The following is a 24,378-nucleotide window of genomic DNA, read 5'->3' as shown; positions in this document are numbered from 1 at the left end:
ATACAATCCAATATACCCAATTTTTTTCCCACAGTTGATCCAGAGGAAGGCAAAAAACCCCAGCAGAGCATACTCCAATTTGCTACAGCAGGGGAAAAAAAATTCCTTCCTGATCCCCCAAGAGGTAATCGGATTTTCCCTGGATCAATTTTACCTATAAATGTTAGTACCCCGTTATATTAGTACATTCAGGAAAGTATCCAGGCCTTTCTTAATGCAATCTACTGAGTTTGTCAGAACCACCTCTGGCGGGAGTCTATTCCACATTTTCACAGCTCTTACTGTGAAGAAACCTTTCCATATTTGGAGATGAAATCTCTTTTTCTCTAGACGTAAAGAGTGCCCCATGTCCTCTGGGTTGACCATAAAGAGAATAACTCAACACCAAGTTCGCTATATGGACCCCTTATATATTTGAACATGTTGATCATATCCCCTCTTATTCTCCTCTTCTCAAGATGGAATAAATTCAGTTCCTCTAATCTTTCCTCATAGCTGAGCTCCTCCATGCCTCTTATCAGCTTGGTTGCCCTTCTCTGCACTTTCTCCAGTTCCCCAATATCTTTTTTGAGAACTGGTGCCCAAAACTGAACTGCATATTCCAGGTGAGGTCTCACTAATGATTTCAGATTATTTCAGATGATTGCAAAATTAGCAAACAGTGTGACCAGTTAATGGGGAAAGCGAATAGAATTCTAGGATGCATCATCACTAGGGGAATCACCAGCAGGAGGAAGGAGGTTCTGATTTCCCTATATAGATCTTTAGTGAGACCTCATTAGAATACTGTGTCCAGTTCTGGAGATCTCACTTACACAAAGATATTGATAAGATAGAACGAGTCCAGAGACGAGTAACAAAAATGGTGAAAGGTCTGGGGAATAAAACATATCAAAAGCGACTTCAGGGACTAAATATGTACATTTTGGAGGAAAGAAGGGAAAGGAGAGACATGACTGAAACCTTTAAATACATCAAGGGGGTGAATAAGGTTCAGGAGGGCAGTTTTTTTTTAATGAAACCAAAATCAAGTACACGGGGACATGACGTCAATCTGACTGGAGGAAAGTTCAAAACTAACTTTAGAAAGTATTATTTTACTGAAAGGGTAGTTGATGCTTGGATTAAACTTCCAGCAGAGGTAGTGAGACTGTCAACAGTAAACGGCTTAAAACATGCTTGGGACAAACCTATAGTGCCTTGCGAAAGTATTCGGCCCCCTTGAACTTTTCAACCTTTTGCCACATTTCAGGCTTCAAACATAAAGATATAAAATTTTAATTTTTTGTGAAGAATCACCAACAAGTGGGACACAATTGTGAAGTGAAATGAAATCTATTGGATAATGTAAACTTTTTTAGCAAATAAAAAACTGAAAAGTGGTGCGTGCAAAATTATTCGGCCCCTTTACTTTCAGTGCAGCAAACTCACTCCAGAAGTTCAGCGAGGATCTCTGAATGATCCAATGTTGTCCTAAATGACTGATGGTGATAAATAGAATCCACCTGTGTGTAATCAAGTCTCTGTATAAATGCACCTGCGCTGTGATAGTCTCAGGGTTCTGTTGAAAGTGCAGAGAGCATCATGAAGACCAAGGAACACACCAGGCAGGTCTGTAATACTGTTGTAGAGAGGTTTAAAGCCGGATTTGGATACAAAAAGATTTCCCAAGCTTTAAACATCCCAAGGAGCACTGTGCAAGCGATCATTTTGAAATGGAAGGAGTATCAGACCACTGCAAATCTACCAAGACCTGGCCGTCCCTCTAAACTTTCAGCTCAGACAAGGAGAAGACTGATCAGAGATGCAGTCAAGAGGCCCATGATCACTCTGGATGAACTGCAGGGAACTACAGCTGAGGTGGGAGAGTCTGTCCATAGGACAACAATCAGTCGTACACTGCACAAATCTGGCCTTTATGGAAGAGTGGCAAGAAGAAAGCCATTTCTCAAAGATATCCATAAAAAGTCTTGTCTAAAGTTTGCCACAAGCCACCTGGGAGACACACCAAACATGTGGAAGAAGGTGCTCTGGTCAGATGAAACCAAAATCAAGCTTTTTGCCCACAATGCAAAACGATATGTTTGGCGTAAAAGCAGCACAGCTCATCACTCTCAACACACCATCCCCACTGTCAAACATGGCGGTGGCAGCATCATGGTTTGGGCCTGCTTTTCTTCAGCAGGGACAGGGAAGATGGTTAAAATGGAGGGGAAGATGGATGCAGCCAAATACAGGACCATTCTGGATGAAAACCTGTTGGAGTCTGCAAAAGACCTGAAACTGGGACGGAGATTTATCTTCCAACAAGACAATGATCCCAAACATACAGCAAAATCTACAAAGGAATGGTTCACAAATAAACATATCCAGGTGTTAGAATGGCCAAGTCAAAGTCCAGACCTGAATCCAATCGAGAATCTGTGGAAAGAGCTGAAAACTGCTGTTCACAAACGCTCTCCATCCAACCTCACTGAGCTCGAGGTGTTTTGCAAGGAAGAATGGGCAAGAATTTCAGTCTCTCGATGTGCAAAACTGATAGAGACATACCCCAAGCGACTTGCAGCTGTAATCGCAGCAAAAGGTGGCTCTACAAAGTATTAACGCAAGGGGGCCGAATAATTTTGCACGTCCCACTTTTCATTTTTTTATTAGTTAAAAAAGTTTCAAAAATCCAATAGATTTCGTTCCACTTCACAATTGTGTCCCACTTGTTGGTGATTCTTCACAAAAAATAAAAATTTTATATCTTTATGTTTGAAGCCTGAAATGTGGCAAAAGGTTGAAAAGTTCAAGGGGGCCGAATACTTTCGCAAGGCACTGTAGATCTATACTAAGGGTTGGAAAGAGAGGCTTTGGACTTGTGTAAGCTCCATGTCATGACAGGACTACCCCCACCCCCACCCCCAGCAGAAGAACAGAGTGGTATGTGCAGCCAGTGGGGCTCTGCATGCCCCAAATGTCAAAGCAGAGGTTCACTTTAAGTGTGAATAACTCGGAAGAAATTCCCAAGACCTTTTTTTTTTTTTTACTTTCGGCTTAAATCATTGTTGCCCACATGGTCCTCCCATGTCCCTTTTAGAGTTCATTGAAACCCTAGAAATAGAAATAGATCCTACAGACCCTGCAAATAGAATGTTTGAACTGTACATAAGTACTTGACTCTTTAGTTAAGCATAGTGAAATACTCTTAGCCCTTGTACACACGGTCGGACATTCCGACAACCAAATCCGTTGGATTTTGTCTGACGGATTTTGTCCGAAACTGTTGCATACACACGGTCGGACAAAGTTGTCGGAAAATCTGATCGTTCAGAACGTGATGACATTATTTCGTTACAACGGGACTACCATCAGGCTAGTAGCCAATAGCGTTGGTGTAGGAATTTGATCTGAGCATGCGTGGCACTTTGTCAGATCGGAATTCTCTACACATGATCGGAGTATGTCCGATCGGAGCATTTTGTCTGAAAATTTTACCAACAAGTTGGAAAACTTGGTCCGTCGGATACTTAGATGGAAACAGTCCGATGGAGACCACACACAGTCGGAATATCCGACAAAATGGTCCGATCGGACACATTCCGTCAGAATCTCCGACCGTGTGTACAAGGGCTAAGGAACGTATCTTTTGCAGACATTTTCCATCACTAGTCTACACAACAGGAGCACTGTTCAAAATGTTCAATGAACCTGAAAAACAGTGGGAAGAAGATTCTAGCCCCAGGTTTGTCTGCACTGGGCCCAGCACAAAGACAGGTGGGGCTTGGATGACCTCCAGATGCAAGCGTTCACCAATTCATCATATACTTGACAGCTTCCAAGAAGCTTCAACATAGCAATTTTCATCCACTGATTTATTCATTTTGACGGAAATTGTAGTGGAAATCACTGCAAAACCACGGCTATGCTTGTTAAAAGCAATTTTGATCAGTTGGTTGCTTGAAACTAGGAAATGCTTGAAACTAGAGTTTTGGAGAAAATAGAGTAGATGTGCCGGGGCCCTAGGATTGGCCTTTAAATGTAAAAGATTAAAATTGGTAGTTTTGTATCTGGATTAGGGTCAGGCTTCCTCTCAAAACCAGGAGATGCCACTGACTCACAAGTTTCTAACTGAAGGAAATCAAGAATGAAGCACCACACTAAAAATCTGCACGCCCAGCTTTATTTCAAAATCAAATAAAAGGAATAGTCACCAAGCCAATGTCTGTTGACCAAACGTGGACATGGACATGCACATTTCTGGTATGGTGCTTCAATCTTGTTTTCTTTTTGAAACCACAGGTGACATTGCCGTGGGCTGTTCAGTTTCATGCAATCATGTCTTTATTGAAACACAAGCTTACCAGAATGTATATGACCCTCATTATAATGCCAATCCCCCAGGCAAAATAACCAATTTAAGGCCTTGCAGTGTGGCTAAGCCCAAATTCATTGGTGTCCTCCACATGCCCATCTGTGGCTGTTACACTGTTGCCTCCACAAATATGGCTTCTGAATGTCCTTTTTACATGCAATTATCAAGAGGTTTCTCTCTCTTGATTATATTCTGGAGAGCAGCTCATGGGGTCATAAAGTTTACTTTCTTTAGAACTCAGCAACAGCCCAAGTAGTAAAGCCAGTATTCTGCAGAGAGCAGGCGTGTGGAAACAGCGGTCTCTATGCAGAGGTCCAGCACACTCCCTGTTGAGTCAGACTTATAGATCTGCAGTCATTAAGCTCGCTCTCTCTTTTAATTGTAGAGTTTTAGCAATGGGGCAGCAAATCCAGTAGCGGCTCCCCACAGTGTCCACACCGACTCCAGGCTCTGATCATTGATGTAGGTCTCCGACAGCTCCCACGTATGAGGCACACGTGTTCTGCTCTTAGCACGATGCCCAAAGTAAGAGATCCCAGGTGCACCAGCCTCACACCTGTATCCATCAGAGAGTCTTGGGCCTCAACCTACCGGTCAGAATGCCCCAAGAGAACAGTATTCTCTGATGCAAGCACTGGTTTATATCGGAAAAAAAATGAGTGTGCCATCTTGGTACACCTTCCCCACCTGGAGAGATCTGCACAAGTTACACTCCTTTGCCTTGAGGTTGGTAACTCCAATTTCCTCTCCAGTCTCAAGTTACACTCCTTTGCCTTGAGGTTGGTAACTCCAATTTCCTCTCCAGTCTCTTTGGCACCAGTCTCCTCTCCCTGGGAGACAGACTCCTCTGACACCCAGAATTAAAGTGGTAGCAAACATTCTTATTTAATTATTATAAAAAAAAAACATGGGTCCCGGGTGGTTTAAGCCATAGTGTGCTAGTAATATGTATCACATAAAAGCATAATATGGCATCCTTACCTTAAAACCAAGCCCTCCAGCGGCACACTGTCACCGCTGACAGGGCTTCCATCTTTACCCAATCTTCTTTCTGGGGTCATGATCTTCGGCTGGTGTAATGGCTAAGCCGCAAGGACGTCACTCCTGCACTTGCACATGGCAGTCATGGCCAGGGCTGCTGTTAGAAATCATGGAGCCCCATACAGCATACCTGACAGGACAACCTGGCAGAAAGTGATTGAGGATATAGACTTATCAGTCCCTCAGTCCTTTTCTCTGCAACCTTAGCTGCACAAATGAATAGGAAGCGCTCTGAGGTATCCTGCTCATTCACAAACTGAAGCATAGTAAACTGCTTACTGTGCTTCCATGATCAATGGACACAGGAGTGACTTGCACCGATCACTCACTGTGTTCAGTAAGGAAAGGAAGGGGCCAGTAAATTACATATTTACCAGCCCCTTCCCCCGCTCTCCATCCTGAAACATTCCCCTGTTTGCCCAGGGCAGCTGCCGGAAGGAGCGGAGAGGAGGGAATTTGGCAGCGCTGCGGGAAAAAGGAGCGCATGGGGGGGGGGGCACATGTGCTAGAACCACTCTTTTTGCAATGCAGCCGGAGGGAGAAAGGGGAGGAGAAACTGACAGAGCTGCAGGGGGAGGCAGAAGAGGATCAGTGTCTGCAATAAGACAGTACAGCCGGCCCTCCTGCTCAGCAGGTGCCCCGGTCCCCCTTTTGAACTGATGGGGCTCAGTACAGGATGGTTGGCTGTACTGCCTTATCAGTGGCCCTGGTCACAGCACAGGGCTCAGAAGAGATGGCATGAATATGGCATCCCTTCAGAGTGCATATGCTGTTGATGTCACTGGCTGCACCACAAGTTTAGATGTTCACTCTATCTACTGGGGATGCCTTATTATAGACTTACCTGTAGGTACAAGTTCAAAACCAGAGTTTACTACTGCTTTAACTCTTCACTGTTCAACATACACCCTGTACTGCCAGCTTTTTCCTGATAAACTTGTTTTTTCATAGCCGATAGCTGGGGCTGCTGCATAGAGACCACTGCTTTCCCACAGAAAGTAAGGGCCTTATTTGCAGCATGCTGGCAGTGCACATATAAAAAAAATAACACAAAAGGGTGCCTCCATCTAGGTGTAGCAATTTTTTTTAAAAGCATAAAGGACAATAAAAATGCACTCCGTGCTCGCAGTGAACAGGCTTTTCTCCCCAGGCTGCGGCTGCCTTCTAAAGAAAACAAACGTTTTTTGCACCTTTAATGTATTTAGCTGATTAAAACTGAAAATGCAGTTGGGCTTTTAAAAGCAGCTGTACACTGGTTACACTGACAATGAAATTGCTTTTCTGCTGAGACATTTGACTACTTTTTGTCTATCTATCCAGTACATACCCAACAAGTTGATCTACCCGCCAGTGTAGCACTAGACTAATACTGAAGCTTCTCCAGACAGATATACCCAGGAGAGATCCTACAAATGTATTACTAACCTGTCCATGACAGGCAAGGGATTAAAGCGGAACTGAATTAATTAAAGCTAAAACTCACCAGGAGGTAGAATTTTTTGGCAGAAGAGACATGCAGAGTCTCTTTTGCCAAAAAACTTGCAGCGTACACTGCACAGCGCATGCTCTGGGTGCCAGAGACAATGTAACTCTTGCATGTATATGCCATCAATGGCTGTCCAGTGGCCATAGAGGGACCTAGAATCAGCAGAGATGGATGCAACGATAACAGGATCCTACTGCTGTGCATGCTTGGCAATTAAAGCGAAAGCTCATCTCCACCACTTTAAGAGGAAAAGTCTACTATAAAATGCATGGAAGCAATAAATTTATATAAATGCTTTAGAGATAGCTGTGATTCCTTTATGTCAGCCACTATACCAGAGATTTATAAAGAAGGAGCATTGTGATACTCAACAAAACCTTTCCAATTTTTTTCAGCAGCAGAAAAAAAAAGAAAAAAAAATCTGGAAAAGTGAGACTATGCTACCATCTAGTGGTTGTTCTTCATATTACAGGTCATTAACTTCAGACCACTTAAATGGCTTGTTGCTTTTTTTGTAAACGAATAGTTTACATTGCGGTTGCAATAGAAAATCTAGTAAGTAACTGCGGCAGCTTACAAAAATAAACGAAAGGCTGTAATTAGCTGCTAGTTAATAAATATCCTGCACTCCATTAGAATCGAGTACATTACTGTATTAAATAAGGCTGAGAGGGCATAAAGAATAGCACTAAGAATTGTTTGCATACTGGACACTGATAGTATTATTATACAGCATTTGTATTGCACCATCAGTCTATACAGTGCCTTACAAAATGAAGGGAGACAGTACAGTTACAATACACGGGGGCCCTGCTTGTCAGAACTTACAATCTACAGGATGTCTAAAGCCCCATACACACTACTGTATCAGATTTTCTGCTGATTTTTGTCTTCAGATTTACGAAAAATGAGGTCAAACCTTTCAGTTTCAATTTGTATGCAATCAGGCAGGCCTTTGCGCTACATTTTTTTTGTAAATCTGACGACAAAAATCAGCAGAAAATCTTATAGTGTGTATGGTGCTTAACCACTTCCCACCCGGCCAATGCATATATAAGGCCGGGTGGGAGCCGTCTACTCCTGATAGGACGTTCAGGAACGTCCTTCAGAAGTAGCGGGATCGCGCGCGCGTGCCCGCGCAGCGGCGCGATCCCGATGTGCTCGTGTCACCCGGACACATCTCAGATCGGCAGGAGGGCTCTGTGATTGGCCCTCCTGATCACATGACGGCCGTGTCCAATCACGGCCGTCATGTGATGTAAACAAACAGCCGGTTGCTAGGCAATCGGCTCTCCTCTCCTCACACGGAAGTCATCGCTGAGGAGAGGAGAGCAGAATGCTGCAGCCGGCTGATGATCAGTGAGTATGAGCTGTTTTTTACAGCTTTTTACTCACTGATCATCAGTCTAGTGTCAACACACAACACACCACACAGTACAAACACAGTCCCCACATATGTCCCCAAAACACACATGTCCCCAAAACATACATGTCCCCAAATAATATAAACACATGTCCCTAATAATAAAAACATGCCCCCCACATATGTCCCACTAAAATCACATGTCCCAATGATTATCTGCACACATATGTACGTGATTTTTTTTTACCAAAAACATGTAGCAGAATAAATTTTGGCTTAAATTTATGACAAAATTAGATTTTATTGGATTTCTTTTCAAATAGAAAAAAGAAAATATTGTTTTTTTTCCAAATTTCCGCTTTTTTTGCACTTATATCGCAAAAAATAAAAAACGGAGTCGTGAATAAATAACACCAAAATAAAGCTCTATTTGTGCGAACAAAATGATAACAATTTCATTTGGGTACAGTGTAGCATGACCGCGCAATTGTCACTGAAAGCGCTAGAGCGATGAAAGCTGAAAATTGGGCTGGGAAGGAAGGGGGTAAAAGTGCCCTGTATTGTAGTGGTTAAGTGCGATTATCATAGGAAACACTTGAAAACCATGGTGAATAAAATGTGCCCTTTTGTTAGACGTGGCAGTGTCAAAGGAAAAGGTCGATATGCTGCATATCATGAAGCAGACCCATGTGCATGAAGTGAGATTAATAGCAGCCTCTTCCAGGACTCCATCCGGACCACGCCCCCAACGCATTTCGCTCTGCCCCTTTGGAGCTTAATCATAGGGATGGGAGTTCTGAGCATAAGGGGGTGTTTATAAAAGCATCATTGCCTGTCATGTGATATAAATAAGCAGAAACCTAGTGCAAATGTATCCTTAGCTAAGAAAGTCTTCATAAAGGTAAAAAAATCTATTGCACTGGAGTATAAAATGAGAGGGGAGAGCAGAGAGGCACCACCCTAAGGGCTGTGCGCAGAACAGTTTTTTCCCCATTCAAGTCAATGAAAATAAATGGGCAACCTAGGAGGTCACATGCAGGTCAGAAGGAAGTCCGAAGCTGTTCCGAAGCCCCTGTGGAGGATCTTAAAGTGGTTGTAAACCCTTACAAACCACTTTGGCCTACAGGTAAGCCTAGATTAAAGCTTACCTGTAGGTCCTAGAAATATCTCCTAAACCTATATGGTTTAGGAGATATTTACAAAAAGACAGGCACCGCTGTCTACGACGCATGTGCCGCAGACAGCGGCGTGCAGGCTCACTGAGCATACTGCTGCTAACGGCAATATACCGTTAGTGGCGGCTCCCGTGCGAATGCGCGAGAGTGACATCATCGCTGCTCCGGCGCTGTGAGTGGCCGGAGCAGCGATACCCAGAAGAAGATGGACGCTCCGTGCTACAAGGGACAGCGGTGACATCGCTGGCTCGTGTGTCAGGTAAGTGACACATAACTGACTACTATGCAATGCATAGTAGCCCATTATGCTTTACCTTTGCAGGGAGACAAAGAGGAAGTAACACCCATCAGGGTTTACTTCCTCTTTAAAGTACAACTAAAGGCATTTATTTTTATTTTTTTAGTTTTGGATAGGGTGGAAAAGGATTAGAACGGCTGTCATGTATTTATTTCTGCCTGTGCCCCTGTTAGGGAGATTCACCCTCTATATTTTTCCTGTTTACCATTATCATTGAAAGTGAACTGATCCCACATTTTGGGTTGTCACCAAAAAAGTAATAAAGGGGAAATCCTCCAACAGGGACACTAGTTCTGGTGACCTGGGGGTCCCAAAGAAACTCCCTTAATTTGCAGGGATTTCCCTTTCACTTCCTGGCTATGGGGCAGGAAGTGAAGGGAAATTTCCCCAATGGCAAAAAAAAAATCTGACCAGGGTTATAACCTTCCCTTGCTCTATCCAAAAAAAAAAAAAAAACAGTTGGCCTATAGTTCTACTTTAAATGGATCATCTCAAACTAAGCTATAAATGCATCTGGAAGTACTCTGCATTAGCTCCTCTACACAAGCCCCTAAACATCCCCCATGTAAATGATTTGTATCATGTTCAAAATAATTATTTTGGAGACCATGCATGGTCATAAAGGAAAGGACACTCATAAACTGATACTTAGCATATCGACCTTTTCCTTTGACACTGCCACCTCTAACAAAAGGGCACATTTTATTCACCATGGTTTTCAAGTGTTTCCTATCATAGTCGCACTTAAGCCCCATACACACTATTAGATTTTCTGCTGATTTTTGTCTTCAGATTTACCAAAACCATGTAGTGCAAGGGCCTGCCTGCATACAGATTGAAACTCCTAAGGTTTGATCTCATATCAGATTTTGGTAAATCTGAAGTCAAAAATCGTCACAAAATCTGATAGTGTTGTGTATGGGGCTTAAGAAGAATCAGAATCAGATGGAAATAAGTAGAATAAAATTAAGGTATCCCACGCTATAATCAAGGGCATAGGCTATCACTAAGGATAGGTTGCAGCAGATCACCGACAGGGGTATAAACCCTACCCCCCAAATAGTAATAATGTGAAAATCAAATTAATGGTGTTGCGCTACCTTAAGAAATTATACTATACTACAGTGCCTTGTGCATAAATGTATATTAAAGAGGAGCTGCACCTAAAAAAAAAAATATTAAAAGCCAGCAGCTACTAATATTGCAGCTGCTGACTTTTAATAAAATCACACTTACCTGTCCCAGGTTCCAGCGATGTTGGCGGCAGATGACGAGCGATCGCTCGTCTCGCTGCTGCCACCGCTGCCATCCTCTGTCAGGGAATCGGGAAGTGAAGCATGATGGCTTCACTGCCCGGTTCCCTACTGCGCACGCGCGAGTCGCGCTGCGCGTCTCTTATGGTCCCCCGCTGTGTCTCTGGGAACTGTGTGTTTCCCAGAACACAACGGGGGGGCGGAGCGGCTGCGGGGGTCTGGCCGGAAGTGGGTGCAGTTACCTGGATTATCCAGGTAACTGCACCCCCCTCCCCCCTGAAAGGTGCCGATTGTGGCACCGGAGAGGGGGAGGGATCCGATTAGTGGAACTTCCCCTTTAGGGTGAAGAACCGCTTTAAGAATTGTGCTAAATAATAAACTAACAGGGATACTGTTTCCTCCTATTAAATAGGTGTAGCAGAATTACCCTAAGCTAAACAATTATATATTACATAGTGTATACAAAATAATTCAAAATATATGAAGTGCCTCAGGCAAATACAATCGTGAATAATCAAGTAGGGGAATAAAGTGTCCAGTGCTTAAATATAGCAGCAGAAATAAACAAACAAGGTGTCTTGTGCTTTAAAATAGCTCAAAAGTAATACAATCAAGAAAGCTATATAGAATTCCAAGCGTGGCACACACCGTACAAACTAAGCAAGTTGCGGCTTACAATATGTTGGGTGAACAAAAAGGCCTCTAAGAGTAAGGATAAAGGAGCATGTAAAAAATATTATTAGCGGCTTTGACAAACATAATGTGTCCAGACATTTTTGTACCCATCATAATAAGGACCCCACTCACCTCACTTTTTGGGGTATAGAACCATACAAAAAGCATTGGAGAGTGAGCCATAAAGTTAGGACACTTAGCCAAGCGGAATCTAAGTGGATTTTCATTTTAGACACATTTACACCCCAAGGGTTGAACATAGACTTTGATTTAAACTGTTTTATCAGTGATTTCTAGTAGCTGGTGTTATTTGAATTTAGTCACCTGAATATGATATTTAGGAATTATTTTTAACTTCTGATATTGGACCTAACCTAATGATCTTGCAGTACATATTTTATCTTGATATACTTTGGTTTGTGCATTGTATAAAAATATATATATAAAAATGTGTGTTCCCTTGAACATCACTTCCAGTGTCCGGTATAGCTGACCCTGTGTTTGGGCAATTTAAAATTTAATTTTGTTTTTAAAAATATCTAATCTTAATTATTATATATAAATCTAAATTTCTGGGATAAAATATATATATTTTGGAAAAACTTTTTCATGGTTATACTTTATCGGTTTTAGGCTGCCGAATAATTGTAATGGGCTACCTACACTAGCTATGATAATGTGACTAAAAGTTTGCCCCTATTGAGGGGAATATAATACTAGTGAGTGGGAGCCCAGTTTAATTCTAGTTTTTATATTTTTAATTTTTTAAGTTTTTTATTGTTCATGTTTTAAATATTGGATTATGCGTTTTTATGTGCGATATTAAGCTATTACATTTTTAATAGTGGACTATGTGATTTACGTACGATATTAAGGCATTAGCTGGAAGTTTTAATTAAAGTAGTGAATATCTGCTAGGTACCGACTCTCTCCTGGCAAAATCCCTCTGTCTTCCCCCCCCCCCCCGTGCTGGATTCTAAGTAATGGTATTGTTGGCCAAAATAATAACATTATATATACGGGGGCAATCTAAATCTAAATGTAGTAGTAACCTCTGGTAAACAAACGCTATATTATCTAGACATACGAAAATTGGCCGTGGGTGTAGCCCAGTCTAAGAAATCGCCCATATGAATTTCAGTTGAGGGATGTCTATGGGAAAATGGCTGACGACTGGTCATATATAAAAAAATGGCCGCGGGTGTACCTGATTAATTGAAAAATGGCCGCGGGTGGAGCTTGATCCACTAAAAAATGGCCGCGGTAATGGGAGTCTATGGGAGACTTCGGAATAATGGCCGCTATACACGCCAGTATAAAAGACACTTCCGTGAACCTGTATTCCGTTCCCTGAGGAAGTCACGTGATTGGTGACGATACGCGTCGGAATAGGAGGAACTAGGATACCGGAAGTGACGTCCATACTACGAGTGGAACGTTCGTTTGGTTGTTTTTAAAGCTGTCTCTGTTACCTGTTTTGTGAGTACCTGTTTGATACATTTGTTTAAATAAATTTACATACGTACTTCACTATCGGAGCATACTTCTCTCTTCCCTATGAGATCCTTGTGGAAAAACATTGAGCAGTAAGATCGGTGTGGAAGCTATTGAGATACAAAACATCAGTCGTGGGGGCCAGCACTTACCTGCCAGGATCTTTTCATTTGTTTGTTCTGCTGTTTACTTTACAGCAGTAAGGTAAGGGGCCACTCCACCTGGTGTGCCGTGAACACTGGAAATAAGGATTAGAGACACGGTTTTTGGCACCTTATCTGGAGAAGCACTGAATAAATCACTGGTCACTTATTCACTTCAAGCCCACATAAAGACTCTATTTTTGTGCTGTTTTATTTTTATTTTTTTGTTTTTGTTCTTTTTGCTTAGTTTGCACGGTCTGTGCCACGCTTGGAATTCTATATAGCTTTCTTGATTGTATTACTTTTGAGCTATTTTAAAGCACAAAGACACCTTGTTTGTTTATTTCTGCTGCTATATTTAAGCACTGGACACTTTATTTGCCTACTTGATTATTCACGATTGTATTTGCCTGAGGCACTTCATATATTTTGAATTATTTTGTATACACTATGTAATATATAATTGTTTAGCTTAGGGTAATTCTGCTACACCTATTTAATAGGAGGAAACAGTATCCCTGTTAGTTTATTATTTAGCTCAATTGTTAATATACATTTATGCACAAGGCACTGTAGTATAGTATAATGTCTTAAAGTAGCGCAACACCATTTATTTGATTTTCACAGATGGAATTAAGTGTAAAGCCTCATAGACAGGATCGGACTTTATACAAACTTTTCCGTGAACTTTTGTACAAAGGGCGTTTGCCCTGAACTTGTTAAGCATACACACGATTGGACTTTTTCAGCCAACTTTCACCAAATCACGTGGTTTTTCTGGTCTTTACCGCCACCTTTGGCCAACTTCTGTATTGTTGTCTGATCTTTTGCATTGGTTCTGAGCATGCGTGTTTGTAAAGTCTGATGGTTTTCTGTACACACGATTGGACTTTGCTCCATCGGACTTATGTTGTCCAAAAGTTATGTTGTCCGAACATTTGTTCGATGAAAACCGAAAAAGTTTGTCCGATGGAGCGTACACACAGTCGGATGTTGCCTTAAAACAGCTAATTTGCATGTTTGTTTTCAAAAAGTCAGATCGTGTGAACGGGCCTTTATAAGTTCTAATTCTGAGAGAGGGGCTACCAGTGAAACCTTAATTTGATTCCAACTTATCAAGTAGGAGCCACCCAATATACGCTAAATCATGTGTCTGTTTTAGGCTGGCCATGCACATTGCAATCTTCTTTTGCAATCATAGTAAAATACTGTTTTAGATCTACGAGAATTATGCAAAAGCTTATCTAGATAGACAGTAAATTACGCAAAAGCTTATCTAGATAGTCAGTACAATTTGTATCCAATCATACACTCCCTTATACAATATAGTTTGTTGGTAGATCTAGAAGAGATTCCAGCTCACTCATATGCTTTTTATTAGAACTTCTGTACTGTCTTTCAAAAGTGTCCACATTTCTTCCTATGAGGAGGCTCCTGCTAATGTCCATGTCTAGTGAGGAATTTCTAAAATCTTTTAAAATACAGTGAGTGATTGGTGGTACAAAATTCAGAAATAAAGCAAATGCTGCCTGCATCTCAGCTCTTCCTATCTAACGCATTTCCATTCCATGATAAGGACTACTCCCTTCCCAAAGATGAAATAGAATCTCCCTAATAAGCATTGAAATCTGTCCAATCCCGACAACACAGGTCAGTGCACAGTGTGTACGTGACCATATCCCATATCATAGACTATATTGGAAACAATTTGGGGAGGAAACAATTCTTACGTGGACAAACATGTACACAGGCCCTATGGGTGGTGTTCTCCCCTAGTCCAATTGGATCCTTTCCCATTATGAAGACTTACTTTACTAAGGATACATGTCACCTGGCATCGGCCTTTGTCAAAGGGGTACATTTTAATCACTATGCTTTTCAAATGTTTCCCATCATTGTCCCACTTAGACTTAAAATTGAGGAGACAGCAAATTTGTATTTGTTCTTGATAGTTTATACAACTTAATTAATATAACTCATATTTCGCATCTAGTGGTATGTAAGTAGAGTTCTTGATCAATAGTCCATATTACCAATAACCAATCTGCAGGAAGTAGTCACAGCTGCCATCTGCATGCCAGTATCTACAGCAGTCTTGATTGCTGATTGGAGGACTCATGTGTAGCCATTTATAAGGGTGAATGGGATGTAATAGGGGCCTCTGATGTGATGGGTGAACCTTTGATGTGTAGCAAGACCTTTGTAGTGATGGGGGGCCTCTGATACCATGGGGGGACCTCTAATGTGAAGTGGAGCATCTGATGTAATGGGAGGACCGCTGATGTGATGAGGGAACCTCTTATGTAATAAGGGAACCTCTCATGTGAAGGGAGGGGACCTCTCATGTGAAGGGGGGGACCTCTCATGTGAAGGGGGGGACCTCTCATGTGAAGGGGGGGACCTCTCATGTGAAGGGAGGGGACCCTCTCATGTGAAGGGAGGGGACACCTCATGTGAAGGGAGGGGACACCTCATGTGAAGGGAGGGGGGGACACCTCATGTGAAGGGAGGGGGGGACACCTCATGTGAAGGGGGGGGGACACCTCATGGGGATGGGGGGACCTCTGATGGGGATGGGGGGGACCTCTGATGGGGATGGGGGGGACCTCTGATGGGGATGGGGGGACCTCTAACGTGGGGTTAATTTCACAAAGGTGGTTGTGTACATCATCCCAGGCTCAGGTTTCTAATAGATAAGTAACACTTACATATTTTACATTTCAGACTGGGGTGCCTCAAGGTTTTTCAAGGGCTCCATGACTGAAAAGAGGTTGAAAAACACTGCCCTAGGTAAATCTTTTTTTTTTTTCAGTTCTTGATAGAGGGAGGGGCTTGATTCTCATTTTTTTTGGTGCCTGTGTTCCGATTGGGGAGATTTCCTCAACCTTCGTTCCGGGGGCCACAAAAGTGATATAAAATTCCAAACGGTATGGTTGTCTATGGCACAGATGTAGAGGAGTTATCTTCTGACCAGAAAACTGTCAGAAACCATGAATCAGACCGAGACAGAAGTACAAGTAAATCACACTTGTTTATTAATAAAAAGGTAAATAGTAGACATGTGCATTCATTTTCGTCCAAATGCATTTTTGTGCGAATTTCAGGTATTTTCGTTTTCATTTTGACAAACGATAACGAAAGTGCAGAATCCGAAAAACGAAAGATCCAACATAAATAAATGCTTTATTTTCGTTTACATTGTTACAACAGTTCGATATAGAATAGGAGATTCAACGTGACTCTGACAATAACAATCTGAGTCTATTCAACCTGTGGTCGAAGGAGCCTAACCTTACCTCTATTAGTCCAAGATTATATAGAGAAAAGATTCGACATAGAGAGAAAAGATTCGACATAGAGAGAAGATGACACCTGACACTGTGAGACTTAGATCATTCATTCAACATGAACAATGGAGATTCGACAAAGCAAAGGAAAACAAACATGTTTATAATAATATTCGACGGAGCATCAAAACTTTACGACACTGCAATCGTACATTTCCAGAGTCAAATGCTCCACCTATAGGCTATATAGAGTTTAGCTCTGTCGAATCTTCTTTATACATTCGACAGACACCATAAGCCTTCAAAACACAAATACGACCGTAATTCATGTGGATTTTCGGACGATTGCAATTTTTGAACGAAAAACAAAATAAATAAAAACAAATTTCGGGAGTAACTAAATAAATGTATTTTTCAGACGAAAACGAAATTCCGAAACGAAATATTTCACTCTGCACATGTCTAGTAAATAGAGAAAGCGTAGTCAAAGCATAGCCAGAGTCCAGTAACCAGGTCGAGTAGTCAGCCAGGCCAGAAGTCAGGGATCAAAGTGGAGCAACAGCAAGCAGGATAAGGAGCCAGAAGGGATGTCGGCAATCCAGTCTTTAAACAGAACCGCAGGAGATGGTTTCTTGTGATGTGACCAAAGCAAAGGCAGATATGAAGTGGGCTGGACAGCTTTAAGTAGGCAGGTCAGACGGGCTGGATAAGAAACAGCTGGTAACTGTGGAGAGAGATGAGAGCTGGTAATTAGTCGACAGCTGAGCAGTCAGCCCAGAGATGGAAGGGCTAAGCCAGCCCTAACAGTACCCCATCCTCAATGACCCCTCTCCCACCGGGCTTGAGGGGAAAACGTCTATGGAACTCGCAGAGGAGGACGGGGGCATGTACGTCCGAGGACCGTACCCCTTCCAATGCACCAGGTACTGTATGCACCTACGGGAGTCAACAATGGATTGCACCTCATACTAATCATGGTTCTCAACCTGAATAGGGTGAGGACGTGGCACTGAGGTGGTAAATCGGTTACAGACCAACGGTTTCAATAAGGAGACATGAAACACATTTGAGATGCGCATACTAGGAGGAAGGTCCAACGCGTAAGCCACTGGGTTAATCCTGTGAAGGATATGGAAAGGCCCAATAAACTGAGGTGCAAACTTCATTGAGGGAACAGGAAGCCGGAGGTTGCGAGATGACAGCCAGACCAACAGCTCTCTGTCACCGATCTCATAATTGCACTCAGCAGGTGACAATTTCTTGGAAAAGTAGCCACACGGATGCATAGCACTCTGAGTTAGGACGTTGAGACAGAAGGGCGTCAACTCCAGTCTCAAAAGCATCAACTTCTAGGATAAAAGGCAACGTAGGATCAGGATGTGCCAACACAGGAGCAGAAACAAAGGCAGCCTTGAGAGTCTCAAAGGCCTTAATGGACTCCGGAGACCAACTCTGTGGGTTATCGTCCTTTCTGGTCATATCAGTCAGGGGCTTGACCAGAGACGAGAAGTTACAAATAAACTTCCGATAGTAGTTGGCAAAACCCAGGAAACGCTGCAGAGGACATAAACCCACAGGTTGAGGCCACTGTAGGACTGACGAAAGTTTCTCTGGGTCCATCGAAAAACCAGCAGTGGAAATGACATAGCCCAGGAATGTAACCGGTTCACGATGGAACTCGCACTTCTCCAGTTAACAATAGAGATTGTTCTCTCAGTTTCTGAAGCACACAACAGACATCTATCTGGTGGCTCTCCAGGGACTTGGAAAATATGAGGATATCATCGAGATAAACCACCACACACAACTGCAACAAATCTCTGAGGATTCCTGGAAAAGTGCCGGGGCGTTACAAAGGCCAAAAGGCATTACCAGGTATTCATAATGGCCTGTTCAGGTATTAAACGCAGTTTTCCACTCCTCGCCATCCTTAATGCGCACGAGATTGTATGCCCCTCTCAAGTCAAGCTTCGTTGCTCCCTTGAGGCGGTCAAATAACTCTGTAATCAAATGAATCAGGTAGGCATTCTTAATCGTGACACGATTGAGACCCCTATAAAATAGAAGAAGTGACCCCTATAAAAAAGAAGTGACTCTCGCTGTATCAAAAACTGTGGCGTGGCGATCCCATCCCTGTATCTCCGGGATATGCGGTGCATACTAGCTCATTATGGCTTTTCCCTTGCAGGTCTAAAAAAAAAAAAAAAAATGTCAGCGGGTTTACTCCCGCTTTAAAAGCCAATATAAAGCAATAGAAGTGATAAAAAAAAAGTCCCTGTGGCTTTAAATAAGTTTTTTTTTGTTAATTCTCCTTTAAGGGGGGCCTGTCCTATGCCTACATAAATATGCAAGAAGGTGTCCTTCATTTCCATCTCAAAATGTTGGGAGGTATGAGTCAGTGATTACTGACTGTTCATTCAGGAACTTAACCCAGGCTGAATCTTTAAAAGTGATCCGGCTCTTCCAGGTAGCAGGCATGAATGCCCGGCACCAGCGGTTTGCTCTCCCTGTGATTATGCACACCGGGAGCTGAGTGGCAGGAACCGCGGGCTCGATGTTCACCAGCATCCACCGATCATTTGGTCCAGAGGCAGATTGCAGTTCTGTCAGTAGGGAAGGCGTGGATCCTGCGTTCCTGCAAAGTAGAGACATGGATCCATGCCTACCCCTAGTAAAAGCACCTCCCCCACAGTGCACAGAAACATAGGCTAGGCACACAGTTAATCCTTTGATCACCCATGATGTTAACCCCTTCCCAGCCATTAGTACAGATACAGTGCATATTTTTAAGCACTGATCGCTGTATTAGTGTATCACCCTCCTCCTAAAATGGATTACAGGTAGATTTAGTTATTGCTGGGTGGTAGTTAGCCTGGCTAATTTGTAGTATTTAGTGGTCAAATGGCTTCCCTCCAAATTCTATTTAGCTGTGATTGCTCCTATTTGTCAGTAGGTGGTGCTGTTGCCGTTGACAGTGTGATGAGCTACACCCTACAGTGAACTTAGGTTATGAATAAACATACCTTTATCAGCCAATCAGATTTTCTGCTATGAATGCTGGGAGGAGGTATTTATTTGGAAGGAGTCAGGTGATCGGGGTCTTCCCCACCCAGGCTGCAGTCTGGGTGAGATGTGTGTGAAAAACAGCTCCTGCTGAGTAGGCCTAAAGCCTGAGGCCTAGCCATGTGCTCAAGGTTCTGCAAGGAAGAGCCTGCTCACTACCTGAAAGCATGAAGTAAAGGATAGAGACCTGAGATGAAGTACCAGAGGTGACTCTTGCATGGACTGGGGATCCAAGGAGAGCCTGGGAAAGCATCAAGATGGAACCCTCCTGTACCTTCTGTGAGTTAAGTTCAGTTAAAGCTTAAAGGCTCTTTTCCTGTACTGCTGTCTGTCTTATCTCACCTTTTTGTCTTAAGCCCCGTACACACGATAAGATTTTCCGACAACTAAAACTGTGGATTTTTTTTTTTTACGAAGGATATTGGCTCAAACTTGTCTTGCATACACACGGTCACACAAATGTTGGCCCAAAATTCCGAACGTGAGAACGCGGTGAAGTACAAGATGTACGACGAGCCGAGAAAAGGGAAGTTCAATAGTCAGTTCTGCTTGATTCCGAGCATAGAAAGTAAAAGTGAGATTACGCTATGGATAAATTATGAAGTAAGCCAAAATGCAATGGGGAAGAGCTGCCTCTACATTGTATTTCCAACCAAATAGGGTGGACTAGGCTGTGTGAAAGAAAAGCAAAGTAGACTTGGCGCTATACCCTCAAAACATAAATTAATTTTTTTTTCAATATGTGAATAATGATGTGCTCCTTATTTGTGCCGTAATATATACCCTTCCTACTGAATCTACTGAATCTGAATCTACTTGCTACTGAATCTGGAAGTGAACTGTTGGGAAATAATTGGAATTAAATATCTTAGAGTGTTAGACCCCCTGGAATGGTTCTAGGTCTCTCCCAACGAACTGGTAAGAAAATATTTAAATTTGAAAAACACCTTCAGATTATGATTAAATCTTGTGCAATATAGTGCAATATTTACTAAAATAGGTGGTGATAGCGAATATATCAAAAAATGAATTATATAAAAAAAACTGAGTGATAGTGGTAGCGATAAACCTGGTGGGTAAATGCAATTATGCAAAATATAAAAAACAAAACAAAAAACTGTATATTTACAACCAATATACGTGCATATACTTGATATATAGTAAAAAAAAAAAATCTATAATTTATACAACCAATATACATGCATATAATATTAGTTAAATGTGCATGTGAATAAATAAATAAATTAAATAAATTAAATAAATTAATAGTCCCAAACAATGGTGAAAGTGGCTAGAGCAAAAAATCTATAGCTGCTTCTAAGATGAAAGAACTTCCGAAAGTCCCTATACAAGTCGCCGCACAACGCGTCCCTGCCATGGCCAGAGAGCGTTGTGTCAACATCGCAAGGAAGAAGAGAAGAAGGCGGCGGCTGAGGCAGAAGACCAGGCCAACACTAGTAAAAGAGCTATAAGAAGATAGCGGAGGCCCGGCAAGAAAAAACTACGAGTGGGACAAGACCCCGAAGTTGGAAGAAGACACCCAGATGGTGACGATGAAGAAGAAAGCTGGGCTCCTCCGCTAGTAAAAGAGCTAACAGAAGATAGCGGAGGAGTCTGGCGAGAAGACCCCCAAGACGGAAGAAGACCCCGGAGCTGTCTAATAAATTATTTTAAAAACTTGTGTTGTGTTTTTTGATTTACACTTTTTTCACCAGGTGAATGGGTACATTGTACCCCATACTCATTCACAATGGCCCGGGTTGTCGGGAAGAGGCCCTTGTCCTTGTAAGAGTATGGAATAATGACCGTTGGTTTTGGCTGTTAGTAAGTCGATTGTGAGTTTTAGGAGGCAGTTTCTGTGGAGTGCCGTGGGTGAAATCCAGACTGAAGGGAATCAAGAAGGTTATTCTCAATGAGGTGCTTACTCAGTCAGGTGTAGATTAAACGTTCAAGGAGTTGAGGCAAAAAGGGAGTAAAGAAATGGGTCTTAGGTTGTTAAGACTGGTGGGGTCTGAGGCCTTTTTTGGTATGGGAGTGACTAGCGCATGTTTTAGAGGGTTGGGGAGGATGCCAGTAGAGAGTGAGAGGTTGAAGATATGAGTTAAGGAGTGTAGGATTGAGTCAGATTGTGACCGTAGAATTTAGGGAACAGGGTCCAGGAGGTTAGGTGGGCATTAGAAAAATTTATTTTAGTGGGGATGCTTCCTGGTATGCTTAGGACATTGGGCATTGTTCAGAGAGAGTATGGGAGGAGTAGATGTGTGAGGTGAGAGCTCCCTCACACACCCGGACCATGTAGAGAGAGCGGCGCCTAAAGCGCCCAATGTGTTGATTGTGGACTGATTGGGGAAATCTGACACCTGCCGCACACAGGGTGACAACAGCAGTGAACGAGAGACTGGAGAAGAGCGGTGGAAACATACTGCAGTGTGAGAGAAAGATGACTACCCACAGACGAGCTGCTCTGCAGCCAGCTGGAGGAGGGGGCAGGAATGCAGCGGTCGGGTTGAGAGTCTATATGACACTGCAGAGAGGGGATGTCACCAGAACGACAATGTATTGCTACGGAACTCAGGAAGCTGGAGGAGTACAGGGGAAAGCGGGTTTGCGGCTCCCCCATGCTGCTGACAAAGTACATAGAACCAAAGCCCGCTAACAGGCGGAAGAAGGAGACAGCTGTCAGGCAGAAGGAGGTGAGGAGCCGAGAGGAGGTACACACAGCGGTATACACAGCGGAGACCCAGCGAAAATGGTGGCTGAGCAGAGGGGTATCCTGCAGACCCCTAAAAGGTACAGGGGAACCCGGGGGGGGGGGGGGACTTCAAAAGAGGTAAAGAGGATCTCCCGGAGTTGGGCAATACACCCTCAGACCGGGGGCTGGATAGATCACTAATCCCCAAGGACAGAGTAAGCCAGGTGACAAACAAGCTGGGAAGCCCCCCCCATTGCCCCCTTCCCCATCACCTCAGAGGAAAATGAAGAGGTTTTGAGGGACCGAATAGACACCCCCTCAATAGATATAAGGGGAGATGACCCAGGGAGCAGTGAAATAGTTGCACTGGTGACAGAGCAAAATAAGGAAGGAATAACATCTGATATACCCCTGGCAGTATTATCAGCAGAGTCTGCCAAGGAACATACTTCACACACTGAGGAAACTGAGATAGAGATGGAAACAGCAAGAAGTGAGAATGACCAGGACTTTAAAGACATTAGAAAATTGATAAAAGCATTACCCACGAAAGCAGATATACAAGATGTGATCTCCACAGTAGAGAGGTCATGTAAACAAGCAGTAGAAGACCTCAAGGAAGAGATAGGGGCAGTGGGGTACAGAGTGGAAGCGCTGGAAGAAGGCCAAGATGAGATCAAGCAGGTGGTGGGAGAGGTCCAGGATATCATTAAAAAGCAGAAAGAGATGTTGACTATGTATAGAAATCAATTGGATGATATTGAGAACAGAGATAGTCGCCAAAATATAAGGATACGGGACTTACCTGAGAGATATAACAATAAAGATCTATTAGTAACAGTACAAAAGCCTTTTTCACAAATTATGGGACCAAGTAGTATTGAACTAGTGGAAACAGACAGAGTCCACCGTATTAACCCCCTTGTAAGACAGAACAAAGAAAGGCCAAGAGCTGTAATCTGTAAAATCCATAAATACTCTATAAAGGAGACCATAATGAGGACTGCATGAGATACACCCTTGATTCAGTTCGAAGGGACAGAAATAGCATTATTTCCTGACATAGCACGTAGGACTTTAATGCAACGCAGAATGATGTGCCCGTTATTGGAAGCAATGAGGAAAATGGAGATTAGGTACCAATGGGGATTTCCTTTTGCCCTAATAGCGTCACAAAGTGGGGAAAAAGGAGGTGGTTCGCGCAAAAGATGACCTGTAAATGTTTGTGGAGATACTGGACCTCCCCCAAATTTACTTTGTAGACTGGAGATCAAATAATGTAAAGACTGCAATACAACATCCTAAGCGGTGGTCGCAGGTTACAAAGAGGACTTGATAAGATCTGAGAGGATAGAGGGAAAACGGGATAGGGGAAAATCTTTTTTGAGGTGTTTTGCTGTGAATTACTAGGGAGGGGACAGGGGGAAGGGAAGAGAATATATAAATGTACCTAGAGTAATTGAATGGTTTTCTTCTCCCCCTTTTTTTTTTCCTCTTTTCTCTCTCCTCTTTGGACTTCTCCTCCCCCCTCTCCTCATCTGTGTTAAAAGTGAAATGTTAAATGCTTATCAGAATGTACATTATAACAAAGGTGATAACCTCATAAGAGAAAGTAGGATGAACAGTCCAGGAGGGAGGGGAAGGAGAAAAAAGGAAAAGGAGAGGGAAGGGAGCGCAATTATTACAAATTGGTAGGTCCTGATGAGGGACTGGATAATCTGCATCAAGCGGATGGGAGGGCATGGGATGCCCACATGGGTTAAAACCTCTAGTAGGTGGTACTCTTTGGGGAAAGGAGTGTTTAGTGGTGGGGGACTTGAGAATACAGGGTGTGGATTAGACTTCCCAAGAGAGAAGAAAAAAGTAATAGATGGCAATGACTCTAAAATATATAGACGGGCGTAGCTTATGAAAAAATAGATGGATAACTTCTTGAAAATCATGATGTATAATGTAAGAGGCCTGAGCTCACCTCAAAAGAGGGGCCCAATTGTGGCAGGAGGTGCATTATCAGGCTGCAGATATAATCTACATGCAGGAGATGCAGTTTA

The sequence above is a fragment of the Lithobates pipiens genome, unplaced genomic scaffold (genome assembly GCF_037356315.1).
Source record: "Lithobates pipiens isolate NorthernLeopardFrog02 unplaced genomic scaffold, aLitPip1_a1.2 Scaffold_28, whole genome shotgun sequence".
In the NCBI taxonomy this organism is placed as follows: domain Eukaryota; kingdom Metazoa; phylum Chordata; class Amphibia; order Anura; family Ranidae; genus Lithobates; species Lithobates pipiens.
The sequence above is the reverse complement of the archived record's forward strand: the minus strand, read 5'-3'. Positions refer to the sequence as shown.